Raw genomic sequence first — 14,338 nt, 5'->3', positions numbered from 1 at the left:
CGGATTAGACATTATCTACTGTAACCCTTTTGTTTAAAGAATCTAATCCTCAGAGAGGGTTGTGGCTTGCCCAAGGTCCCGGGAGCTGCCTAAATGTCCCTAAGCTCGCCCTGGGGTACAGCATGGTTCACTCTGGGATCCCCTTTTTTTCACCCTACCTGCAGGTAAGTCATCAGAGAGAATGGAAATCATTTTGTGTGATATAAATGATAAGAGATAGTGAAAAGAAACAAACTGAGGGCGTCAGAGGGGAGGGGGTGGGGGAAGGGGATAGACTGGTGATGGGTAGTAAGGAGGGCACGTACTGCGTGGTGCACTGAGTGTTATATGCAACTAATGAATCATCAAACTTTACATCAAAAACCGGGGATGTACTGTATGGTGACTAACATAATATAATAAAAAAACATTAAAAAAAAAAAGAGATAGTGAAAAGAAAGCACAGCTGACTGCTTCTTGCATGGCCCACTGCCCCTCTGACCGAGGCAGCTCTGACATCAGTAGTCTCCAATTGGGGATCCCCTGCAGAAACACACGTTCAGGTAAGTGTGTGTAAGCAACTTGGTGGGGGGAAGGTCTGAGGCAAGCCGGAGTATATTTCCATAGTTTTCAAAAGGTTTCTGATTCCCAAAGAGGTTTTACAATGGCAAAGTTCTTTTATTAAAAACCCAAAAGGCACAATGGTTTTTCCTAAGTGTAAATAGTCAGTACTATGGGATAGTTTAATTTAAAATGTTTGTATGTTTAGGGCGCCTGTGTGGCTCAGTCAGTTAAGCATCTGGCACTCAGGTCATGATCTCAGGGGTCATGAGATCGAGCCTCATGTGGGGGGGGGCGTGTCCTTGCTCAGTGGGGAGTCTTCCTGGGGATTCTCTCCCTCTGCCCTACCCCACTCTCTCTCTCTCTCTCTCTCTCTCAAATAAATAAATAAATCTTTAAAATAAATGCTTGTATGTTTAATACAGGTTTTCCCAATGTAAAGCTAGCTTATGTCTAAACAAAACTCAATCTGAGAGACAGAACGTTCTATCGTTGTTACCACGCGCGGCAATGGCTAATGCTTAATTAACACAATTTGCTGCCTAGGATCCTAAGACCTTCGCTATAGCACTTGACTCAATCTCAAAACTGCTCTGCGAGGTGGGTGTTATTCTGTTACAGAGAAGACAACTCAAGAACAAAAAGGTTAAGTTAGTTGTCCTAGGTTGGAGCTCTCAGTGTGGTCACGAGACTGGCAGCATCCACATTACCTGGGAACTTACCAGAAATGCACACTGTAAGGCCCCACGCTGGACCTACTGAATCAGAAACACTGGGGATGGAGTCCAAAAATCATTTTTAATAAGACCCTCAGATGATTCTGGTGCATCTAACCATCCAGTTTGAGAACCACAGCCCCAGAGCACCCAGTTAGAGCATGGATCCAGGATTGAAATACAGATGGCATTGCCTCCAATCACAGCTGCCAAGAGACGGGCTACTCCTCAACCTAGAGCAGCAACGGCTGCTTTACCTTCTGTCGTTTAAGCAGTGTTGATGGGAACAGTCTCACTAAGTTATTTAAGCCCTAACCTCCATGGAGACTTCATTTGATGACTCTCATTGATGGAGTGAACTTTGGAGCCACACCCTCTGCCCAAGGATCCCCATGGATTTGTCCTGCACTGTGGCATTCTCAGTGGGGGGTCTAAACCCTGGACATTTTCAGATTTCAGTCATCTGACCTTAGATAAATTTTATTCGTGTTAAGGACAGGCTCTAATGCGAAATACAGCTGCTTAAAACTAAGAATAATAAAATTCAATAAATCAGATAGTCTTCATAAAAAAGTTTTCCTTATAAGACCACGTAGGAGTATTTCACGAAAGCACCCAGAACTTCATTTTATTTTATTTTTTTATAATAATTTTTTTATTATGTTAGTCACCATACAGTACATCCTTAGTTTTTGATTCAGTGTTCTATGATTCATTGTTTGCGTATAACACCCAGTGCTCCGTGCAATACATGCCCTCCTTACTACCCATCACCGGCCTATCCCAGTCCCCCACCCCCTCCCCTCTGAAGCCCTCAGTTTGTTTCCCAAAGTCCATAGTAGTTATTGAAGTAATTCTGCAAGGCAAGGCTCAGATGCACAAGGCTGTGATGGGTAGTAAGGAGGGCACGTATTGCATGGTGCACTGGGTGTTATACACAAGTAATGAATCATGGAACTTTACATTGAAAACTAGGGATGTACTGTATGGTGACTAACAGCACTTCATTTTAAATGCTCTTCTGGTACCACTGAGGCACAGTGTTGAAAGCTAGTGTTTGGTGAGCTGACAACTCTAGATCCCGAATCTGAACACAATGGCTGGAAAGACTGTGTCCAGGCCACACGTGAAAAGTATACTGCATAGACCCACAAACGACACTGTTGTTGCCTTAAGGGTCGGATTAACCTCTTCGATCTCTTTCCTCCAAACACATTTTGAGGTCTTCAGAACGTACCTTACAACGGCAAGGCCACACTTTGGAAATAAGGACAGTTTCAGAAATAATGACTTGAAACCAGATTAGATAATCTCCCCTTTTCAGTTTGCCGATTGCGTAATTTCACTGGCTTCTTGCATCGGAAGGAGAACTCTTCCAACATATTGCAAACATCTGAAGAATCAGTTCACAAATCGCTTAACCTTCTGCCTGTGTATGAGACAAAACGCGATGCCAAGTGCAGGGCATTCTCGAGAGGAAGCTGTGTGCCACGGAGGGTGAGGTATCCCCACCTCGAGATTAGCCGGCCCTCCATATCAGAGCGTGATACCGCAACAGTTTCTTTTCCTTGTGTTAATGAGTCCCATTAACTCCAGTTCCAACTTTTGAGACTCTGGGCTGACAGAGGGAGTGTCACCAGCCCAGTGACACAATGTCCTGCTTGTTTGCGTTACCAAAGCCAGGATGTACAATGGGGAAACAGGCTGCGAATAAAAATGAGCTCAGACACTTGATACGGACGTGACACATACCAGCCTGATTTTCATGTAGGAGATTTGGTCTCGTTTGATGTGAAACCAAGGTAATAAAACCAGCCAAAAGGAGTGGTAGGCCTCCAGTTTCAGCTTTTTAAACAATATGCAGGTACTGGTCTGCTATAATAAATATCCCCTACAGTGGGGTCATTTTTTTATGTTTTTGGTATTTGTGTGTGTGCCTGTGGACGTGTGTGCATATCTACCTACCTGTCATTTATCGGAAGATGCCTTTCCACACATCCGTGTAGAACTTGGATTTCTCAACAATCTGCCATCACCAAAAAGACTTAGTGCCTGCCCCACTGTGATGAATAGGATAGTGTGATATGCCCTTAGTAGAATTAATGCAGCTATCATTTAATATTAAATTATTAACCCCAAGTTAGAATATCTTAAAAGGCATTTTTCAAATGGTAGCAATTTAAAATATGCTGGAAGAAAAAGTGAAATTATACACAGAATAGTTGGAAGGTAAAAACTTCAGCCATTTACTTTCCTATCTTTATAAAAAGTCGGTTCTATTTCTCTCAGTAGACAGATAGGTAGAGAAATAGAACTGATATTTTTTTAAGATAGGAAATATATCTCCATACATATGGAGCAGTTCTTTCTCACCTGCAAATAGTAAAGTCATTCAGCATTTCACTCTCATAATCAGAAGACAATTAGGGTCACTGTCAGAAACGTGTCTGAAAGATGAACAGAATCAGAGAGAAAACACACATCCTCACGAGAACGCAGAAGAGTTGCTGAAAAGTTTCTAACATCTAACCAGTCCTTTTTCTTTGGCAGTCCAATTTTAGATGAAAATCCAAGAAAGATGAGAAAAGAAGACACCAAGATGGCAAATAAGACCAGGGTAGGAGGGACAGAAAGAAAGTGATAAATTCTCAAAGCGCATGTGTTTCTGTGACTATGTTCTCTCAACCCTCTCTCTTTGCCCCCATGATACCTTGATGCCCTGTTTCATTTTCATTTTTTCAAGCGTGGACTTTTTGGTTGGCCTTTGATGCCATGTGAAGAAATGCATTCGGCCCAGGCCACTATAGACTTATTCACCTAACTGTCTATTCCCTTCCCCAGTCACGTCCCAGCCTTGACTTCAAATGGCTTCGGTAGTCTTGATTTAAATCGTGCTAAATCCCATCTTCTCGACTTGATCCAAATGACTAATCTGTTCTTTTGCCAACAAGACACTCCTTGTCATCCCTCCAGTTCCTGTGGCCAAAATTAATTAATTCAACCAATATTTATTAAGCCTTTACAATGAGGTAAGTAGTGGGCAAGCAACACCAACACAATCCCTGCCCCTGTAAACCACCCCACACACATACAGCTGTCTATAAAGCCATAGACACACAACTATTCTCCTTTGAACTTAGAATATATATTCTCAAAGGGGCGGAACAGAAAAAAATTGTTGAATGCATTTAAAACTATACACCTTAAAACTGTTGAAGTTAAGCATTAAAGTACCTAGTCAACTATATGGATTGATAAATAATCCTTTGTTCTACCATGCTCATTGAATGCTAAGACTTATTCTTGGGAAAGGAAGTTGATTTATTTTTCATTCCATCTTCCGCCTGGTCTGAAACTGTCAGAATTAGCTTTAGATCCAGGCACAAAAGGGAACTTGATTTTAGTGAACACAAATCGCCAAATCAGATTTTTCTACCAAATAAGTGCAAAGGAAATAAGATCGCGTCTAAATGTGGAAACCATGAGCTCATGCCAGAATTTTAGGGAACTGGAGTTTTAGTTAAATGACCATTAATATCAGTAATTATTATTCCTTATTTGTTAACATTTCAACCAGTAGAGAACAAATCCAAGATATATGCCTTCCAAGGGTTTTTAAAAAAGTAATTTGAAGAAAAAACAAAAATAAAAATAGGTGTTGGGTCAAGGTTGTGTTATTCCTGGTAATTATGTTTTTTCTCTAAAAACGTCTTCCGTAATCTTTCATATCATATTTTATAATGCGAAACCACACATCAGTTTTTCATCATATTTTTATACGTCCCCTTCTGGGTTATGGAGAAAGTTGTATAAGCTCCCGAAATATGAGTATGCTCTATATCTCATATGTTTTTTGTTTGGGTGGTTTTGTTTCGTTTTTATTGTGGTGCGGTTGAGTAAATTTTAAACCATCACAGTATTTTGTAGAAAAGTATTCTTAGATGAATGAAATCTTTCTGAAATCCCCCAAATCTTACATTTGCCAGACTAGACATACTGGCATGAAGCGTACTCAGCTTCCTGCTTCTGACCCATAATTTTATATGTGAAAGTCATCATCAAAGCTTGCAAGACAACTCGCGTTGAGCATGTCCAGATACCAACCCTCCCTCTGTTATTTCAAACAGTCAACAGCTGCTCGGCCTGTTCTTCCCATCACTGCTCATGATTGCGTTAGAGAAAAATCCACCTTTAAAAAAATTGTGAAAACTGAGAACAGCAGAGCAAGCAGTGGCAACTAAGAGGCACTATCCTGTTATCAAGCCCAGCTCGTATTCTTGGGTGCTTGCCCGACAGGGACTAAATGCTCTTTACAGCAAGGGGTGGTTTCAGCTGACCTGCTGTGAATGTCCCAAGTGAGTCACCACCGTTAACTCCATCAGCACCATTTGCTGTCCGCTTGGACATTTCTGAACAGCTGCTTGGCACCAATGTCTACTTCTAACTGGAAATATGGCCTGGTCTGACTCAGTTTCAGAAGGGGACACGGGGGAGGGAAAGGGAAGAAGAGGGAAAGAGAGAAAACACATATGTCTCCTCTCACAGAAGACTGACAACTCTGGTTTTTTCCATTGATTATGGTGGAAACAAATTTTGAAGAAGAAATACTAAACCTGGTTTGTCTTATTCTCTTTGTCTTTTATTATTTTTCTCGTGAAGTTGGGTTGGGATTTTGTATTGAGATTAGGGGCCGATGTGGAAATGTGTAGCCCCTGAGATGGCACCTCATCTCCACTTGTTTTTAAACATAGCCATCCTGTTTTCCAAAGACAAAAGTGAATGTTTCCTCTACTCTAAAAATATTTTTCATAAAACTGAAAATCCATTTTGAATCGATCAACAACTTTTTTGGAGCGTTTGCTAGAACAGGCTTCTGGACTAGACATTAACGAGGATTCTGAGAAATATCAGACATGATCCTTGGATTCAAGAATTTGTAATAAAATGAAGAGAAAAGGCCCATTTCAATAGATCGTCCAGGAACAATATGAAGGAGTGTGCATAAAAGTGCCAAGTGCCTGGTACAGCTACTAGGGTCTGCGAGAACTCAGAGAAAGACTCCGGGCTGGTGGTTTTAAATCTGGAATGATGGTAACTGATACCAACAACTGAAATTAAATTGACTTTATAAACACGGGCTCTGTGTCATAGCTGGGCATGCAGCCTAAGTGTCTAAGTTAAAGGCTGAAATATGTTCACATGACCTCAGTTTCATTTCAGGGGAAGTCCGTGATTTATGTGTACATTGTTATGTGCATAAACACATGTATACATTTTTTAGCACTCTTGTGTCACCAGAGTCACGGAGGAGATGACTGTGCACTTGTTCTCTTGGGATTATGTATCTACCGTCGTGTGGGCAGTAACCGAACAGCAGTACAGGTTTCAGAGGCTTAGCAAGAGATTAAAAAAAAAAAGATGAATAGGGTAAAAATCAGGTTCTTTCACTTTTAAAATTTTCCCCCTACCCCATTATTTTTGTTTTGTAAAAAGGTGATTTCTGAAGAGACAGCAAACAGGTTAGTTCTTAACTTGTTTTATGATGATTATAATGTAACTATGGATTTACAGTTTTCGACACAATTTCAGCACTTATAAAAATTTTTCCTGAGTGGTAAACATAGAAATGTTACTCCGTGACCATTGGTACTTTGAGTTAATTTACTTCCCACTATGTGATTTACTCCAATTCATTGTACATTTGGGTTGAAGAGAACTTATTTATTAAATGAGTGAGAATACTTAATTGATCTCAAAGTCACCGATTGGGATTTGACCACAAAAAAATAAATAAATAAGCCTGAGGTTTTCATCCTGAGGAGGCTTGCAAATATTAGAAAATTATAAATCCAAAAGAATGCTTTGATTTGGGACCCTAAAACGAATTAACAGTTTTTTAAAAATAATATTTCCCAATTCATATCTAAGACTGTATGAATACTTAATGAACTATTATCAACTGCTATACCTAACAAGTGTGATGTATCCAGAGTTTGGTATGATCAGGTCTGTCTTAGACCTTATCTATGGGCTTAAGGAGTACAAAAGAGCTTTCCTTTACATGGGAAGCCAAACGAGAAAGGCAGCCACTCTAAAGAAAACTCAAACTCATGTGGTGAGTATGGGCAATGGAGGAGATTCCAAGTCAACTCATGAGTGAGCTTACTTGAATACAAAGGTGCCAAGGTAAACAGAGAAGATGATACCCATCTTATAGAAAAATGGAAGAAGACTTAATGATTCATTCTATATGAGTGACAAATGTAGACAGAAGATTCCAGAGGGAACATAAAAATTGAGTTGGGTTCTCAGTATGCCTTTGCAACACCAACTTGGGAAGAGAGTGAAAGGGAATTCCAGCCAACAAGAGCAATATTTATCCAGCAAGTATTTATTGAAGTGACTATCATGAAACAGGCCCTTCTGAATGGAGGGGATAACATTGCTAACTAAATCAAGTCTCTGACCTCATGATGCCTACATTCCAATGTGGAAGACATGTGGTAATGATGAAAAATATAAGATCTATGTTATAATGCAAATAGACCTTATAAAATAATGTCTCTAATATATTATAACAAAAAATAAGATCTGTGTTACAATGCCAAATAGACCTTATAAAATAATGTCTCTAATATATTATAACAAGTCTATCATATAATTGTAACATATAATGTCAAACGGATCAGAGAAAAATAATGCAAGGTAAGGTGATATTAACCACAAATACAGGAGCTCTAAACATGCAGGTAAATATTGGGACCTGACTATGCCAAGAGCACAATGTACTTGTAGGAGTAGGGGTAGAAAGGGGTAAGGGGCGGCTGGGTGGCGCAGTCGTTAAGTGTCTGCCTTTGGCTCAGTGTGATCCCTGCATTCTGGGATCGAGCCCCACGTCAGGCTCCTCTGCTAGGAGCCTGCTTCTTCCTCTCCCACTCCCCCTGCTTGTGTTCCCTCTCTTGCTGGCTGTCTCTGTCAAATAAATAAATAAAAATCTTTAAAAAAAAAAAAAGAAAGGGGTGAGAAACTATAAAGGAGGCAGAATGTTCAGATTAAAAGTTTCACATGATCTTATAAGCTCTGCTAAGAAGTTCGTGTTCTTCTCTATCAGGCAAATCAGGAGCCATGGAAGATTTCTTAAGTAGAGAAGTGATATGATATGATCTCTCTCTCTCTCTCTCTTTTTTTTTGTATAGATCACTTTCACTTCAGTATAGAAAGTGGATTTGGGGTGAAAAACTCTGAAGGTGGGGGGGGTCTCAGTTAGAAAGCTGGTTGCTTGTGTTTACCAATTTAGTTGAGAAGATTAGTTGCATGTCACAGTGCTTCTGGTAGTCTCTAGAGAGAAGGAATCCTAGACCATTGTGAGTAGTTAGCCCAGTTGTGGTCAACTTGCCTCATGGTCCTGAATTGAGGGTTTGCCCTAAACTTCACATTCTGCTGGAATTGTCTGGAATTTCTGCTTCTGGTAACGGCAGAGTAGCTCCTGTCAGACATACCATATCACAGGCAACAACTATAAACTCTGGACAAAATACAAAAAATCAGTTACGGAAGGCACCGGAGAGAGACCAAGGGCAGGCAGAGATGGGGAGGCAAACGATACTTAGGAGGAAAGAGCACTAATAAGTTTTCTGCTTTTTACAGTTTTTTGGCAGACAGCAGGTCCTGGTTTGGCCACACTGGGCAACTAAATTTGAATATGAAGCAGTAGTCTTACAGACATGAAGAGCCAGAAGTCACATCTTGGAGAGACTGAAAAAGAGAATATAGCCAGAGAAATACATACAAAGTTTTGTGTATAAACTCTGCCCAAATCTCTGAGTGACTCTTGAAATATCTGTGCACAGGGCAGACTCTACACCGTGAAGCTGACGTTAAGGGAAGGGAACGTTGATTTCAGCTGCTGCCGACCACAAGAATGACAAAACTGGAGTTTTGATCAAGTTTACTGCTTGCTTAAATCCAAACACTCCATACTCTTTGAAGGAATATAGCAGAATCCAGTGCCTCTACAACACAGTATTCATAATGTCCAGGAGCACTAGACATACGAGGCAAAATTACCGAACATACAAAGAAACAAGAAAATATGACACAAATCCAAGAAAAATGACTTAGTGAAATCTGATCCCCAAATGATCCGGACATCGGAATTAGCAGATTTTAAAATAAATATTTTAAGCACGATCCAAAATACCAAGAAAACATGTGCAATAAATGAACAAGTGCTAACTAAAAACAATAACGAAATAGAAGACATAGAACTGAAAAGTACAATATTTGAAATAAAAAATGAACTGGATGGGCTTTGCAACTGGGAAACAACATAAGAAAAAGCCAGCAAAGTTGAAGGTAAATGAATACAAAGTCTGAAGGATAGGTAGGAAACAGATTGGACTGTGGGACAATATCAGAAGTCCTAACATAGATATAATTTGAGTCCTACAAAGAGAAGAGGGGGAGAATAGGGCACAAATAATATTTAAATTAGTAATACCTGAAATTTTCCCCAATTTGGTAAAAGGCATTCACAGATTCCAGACACTCCATAAACTCAATCACGATCCAAAGAAAACCATAATGACACCCCTCATAGTTAATCTAAAAAAAAAAAAATCAAAGATAACAAAAAAAATTCTTAAAGCTGCTAGAGAAAAGTAGCACATTATATACAGAGGAACAACAATACAAGTAACTGCCAGCTTCTCATCAAAAACCATGAAGCCAGATGGCAATGGATCAATATCATTAAAGTGATAAAAGAAAAAAGAACTTTAAAGTTAGCATTCTATATCTAATGAAAATAATCTTCAAGAATGAAGGCAAAAAAAGATATTTTAAGATAAATGAAAACTAAGATAATTTATTGTCAGCATATCTACACTATAAGATGTACTTTGAGAAGTTCTTAGACTGATGGGAATCATACTAGATGCAAACTGAATCTTTAGAAGAGAATGAAGAACATTCCAAATAGTAAGGATTTGGGTAAATAAAGACTAATATTTAAAAAAAAATGATGCCCTTGTATTATGAGATTTATAAAGCATGGAGGTAATGATACATATGACAACTCTAGATGAATGAACCTATAAATAAGAGAGCTTGTATATTTCTATGAAGTGGTAGGATGTGAACTCTAAGCATACTGAAAATTTAAGAATGTGAATAGTAGTATTTAGAGCAACAATTATAAAAGCAATGCAAAGAAGTGTAGCTAAAAAGTCAACAGATAAATTAAAATCAATTCCAAAAAAATATATAGTTAGCCCAAAATAAAGCACACATAAGACTTTACCTTCCTCTTTTATATACACACCCCAGTGATTCACTTTCATTGATTCAACTGCCACCTGTAAGATGACTTATAAAATGACAAAGTCTTAACCTCTGTCTCCACCCTACACCTCTTTCCTAAGATTTAGACAATATGTCTAACACAAAGGTAAAAATGGGAGGCCTGTTGGCTAGATACAGCCTTTTTTTTTTTTTTAATTTCAGGGTGCTTGTAAAATTAGAATTTATACCTATTAAAATCCAAATTTCTAGATTCTCTTGAAAAAAAGTGAAAATTTGGAACACAGATCCTGAATTCCTACAATAGCACTATTGACTTAAGCTAAATGAAGATTGAGCACTTACTGATTCCCCAATCTCCTCCATTCTTTATACACCACCGACTGCTAAATGGAAAAACACGTGAATCAGTTATATCATATCTGCTGATATTAACACTATAAACCTTGCAATGTAATACGTGATACATTAATTTTTGGCCAACCTAGTCACACTGACCTGAACTGATTTTGAAATCCACCAGATCCCGCTACCAAAGGAATTTCCATTTAAATAGGTCATTCCATTTTATATCTCTGTGGTTCATTTTCTGAACCTCAATGCAGACTTTCCTAGTGATTCTTGGTAGATTTCCTCTCATTGGGATTATCCCACTGTCATGGCCAATGGAGATACTCCAAAATCCAGATTCTAACATCTACCAGAGTAACTTTCCTCTTTGATTCTATGTCATTTAAAAATCTGACATTATGCCTTCTGCATATTTTCTTTAAATGGAACGAGTTCCTGGTGTCAAATAAGAGGCTGGGCAATTACCATCATTTTGAAATAATTCAACGTAGAAACAAATCCTCTCAGATGGCATTCTATCTTCACCTGAAGCCAAATCAATGTCCAGAGGCATGATTTTATGATTAATATTTTTATTGATGTTTGCTTGTTGAACCCAGTAAGGCTTTCTTTTGACAAATTTTCCAGCATCAGGAAGACAAAGAATTTGAATTTACAATGTCAGATAATAATAGACAGATCATGAGCGCTTTGAAGTACAGGTTGGGCTCTGGCTAATGTTTAAGATTAGGGAGACTCTCTGGGACTGTCTGATCCCAAATTTCATTGATTCTTGCCCCTGGGGATGTGGGAACCTGGGAAGGGTTTGGCAAATGTTTTCATACCCCTCCCTTGTTCATCATCATAAAGACGAGCACCCACTTAGCTTGTCTTCTTTTTACTGGCACCCTTTGAAAGAAGATACAAGAATTCATAGGTACCTGGGAAACAAAGGTTGCCAAATACATATTCAGATTGTTAGACTATATTTGGAAGAATGAATAATTTTGGCACGTAGGTTTAAAGGTCTTGGATCTATGCCCTTTTATATTTCTCAATTATGCCTCAGGTTCCAGAAAGAACAATATTCTTCATAATTCAGAAAACACTGAAGGGCCAAGGATAGCTGAAAAAGACCTGTCACCTTGAATTATTATCTCCTGCAGCAGAGTGAAGAGACAGACATCCTTCACATTCAGTTCGTCCAGAAGGCTCTGTGGGCTACTGCACAGCTTCTCTGAACTAGGGGTGGTATCTTGGCTCCTGTAAATTCTATTTTAAATGGCCTGCTACTGCTCCTTCTTATTGTCTTTGACCCTGACTACCCACATTAACCTGTAAGAGAAAGCAAAAGAAACTGGTTTAGAGGTTTTAGAAATCATGGCTTTGATGCGTAGGAAAAACATCTCAAACAATTTAAAACATTATATAGTCTTTTTATTGAGATATAAAATCTACCACAGAAATCAGCCACTAAAACACAAAGAGTGCATCAATCCCCACAGAGATCTTTGAGGAGGAATATAATCAAGTATAAGATGTAACAATAAAACAGCATGGTGCAACCTTCACGTCTTCAAAGCACTTTACGAGCTTGGCCTAGTAAATGCTCACGTTATGAGCACTGAGATGACAGGTAATGCTATTCACCCCATTCCATGGATGATAACCCCAAGAAAGGTGAACAGGTCACCCCAGGACACACAGTGGGTATCAGAGTTGACAAAACTTTGGGAGTCCAGACGGCCTCATTGTGACCAGAAGGAGATTGTCCTGCTTCCTGAAAGCTGTTAGTGCCCCCAGGTACTAGTCTGAAGGCCAGCAGGCTGGAGATCCAGGACAGTCAATAACGCAGATGAAATCTGAAAGCATTGGGCTGAAGAATTTCCTCCTGCTCAGGTAGGCTGAACTTTCTGTTCTACCCAAGCCTTCTACTGATTGGATGAGGCCCACCCACATGGAAATAATCTGCTTTATTCAAAGTTCACCAATTTAAGTGTTAATCTCATCCAAAAATACACTTCAAATTAACATATAAAGTTAATCATCACAGTTTCTATCATATAATGCTTGAGGACATATGAGGCCAAGAGGATAATTTCAATTTTTTTAAAAAGTTGTTATCCCTCATGACCAGTTGCCTCCTCAGAATATAAATTAGGTAATGCCCTTTTATAGAGAGAAATGTATTATGCCCAAAATTATGTGTGTCTTACTACTATGGGTTATGATAAGGAATAGGTATTCTGACACAAGAGTTTGAGGTATTTGTGACGATCTATGGAAGCTTTTAGGGAAGCTATTAGCCTACTTGATGCCTTTGTGCAAATTCTTCTTTTGCAAATGTTGACTAGTGAAGAGCAGGCTGGATTTCATCATTCAGCCAAGGCACATGGAGTTCTGGTGATCCCAAAACCATTTTGTGTGGCCTGTGTCTTCCGCCGTACCATAAATATGAACTGTGACCTCCTCTGCTTTGCAGTGTGAACCCGGTGATATTCTAGTAAGGACGCAATTTAATGTTGTATCATTTCTGTCGGAAAAAAAAGTGTTTATTATACTGATTGACAAACCAAACATAATAAACTAGCATAAGTGAAATAGAATCTGTCTTCTTAACATTAAGCAGAAGTTTGCCCTCTTTTTTCTATATTTTCTGAACAGATAAGCCACCTTTCTTAGGAACCCACTGTAGGGTCTTCAACCAAAACACCAAGAAACTATTCCTTATGTCAAAGAAAAATCCTTTATGTGCAGTTTATGTAAAGTTATCATTTGGTTCTGTTAGAAATGCAAAGAAACAACGTGAAGTCTCTCATATTATTATAATACTGTGAGTTTTAAGAATAGGAAGTATCACAGCAATTTGTGATTGAGACGCAGAAGACGTAGACCACTTTCTCCATTGAACATAAACAATAATGATTTTTAAGTCCTGGTGGCTAGGTCAGAGGGCCAGATGACGGGCAGCTCACCTAGAAACGTTCTGAGGAGATTTCCATCTCCCTAGCATCCTTCACCCCCTGGACCTTCACAGTGAAAATCAGAGGACAAAAACCATTTGCCCCCTCACCACTGCCGGGGTACAGGCATGAGGAAAGGCAAACCAGATGATATATGGCCCATCCTCACTTCTCCCCGCCCAAACCACCACCAATAAAAATAATCACAGTACCTCCCACATGTGTGGGGCTTTGATTTTGAATAGGATTAACTCACACTCCCTTGCATAAAGCTTTCACACTTCTATGCCAATAAAATAAAACAAAGCGAAACACAGAGAAGCGTGAGGTAATAATCACTCACATTTAGAAACGTGGCTAAAGGGAAAGGAGGATGTAGTCGTTTGCCCACAGTCACCTCACAAGTGAGTGGTGGAGTCCTTCCACAACTAAAAATCTTTCCAGATTCCACAGCAGCCACAAGATGAGTGGGGTGAGTCTGTACCTCCC

The sequence above is a fragment of the Ursus maritimus genome, unplaced genomic scaffold (assembly GCF_017311325.1).
Source record: "Ursus maritimus isolate PB19 unplaced genomic scaffold, ASM1731132v1 scaffold_4, whole genome shotgun sequence".
NCBI lineage: Eukaryota > Metazoa > Chordata > Mammalia > Carnivora > Ursidae > Ursus > Ursus maritimus.
The sequence above is the reverse complement of the archived record's forward strand: the minus strand, read 5'-3'. Positions refer to the sequence as shown.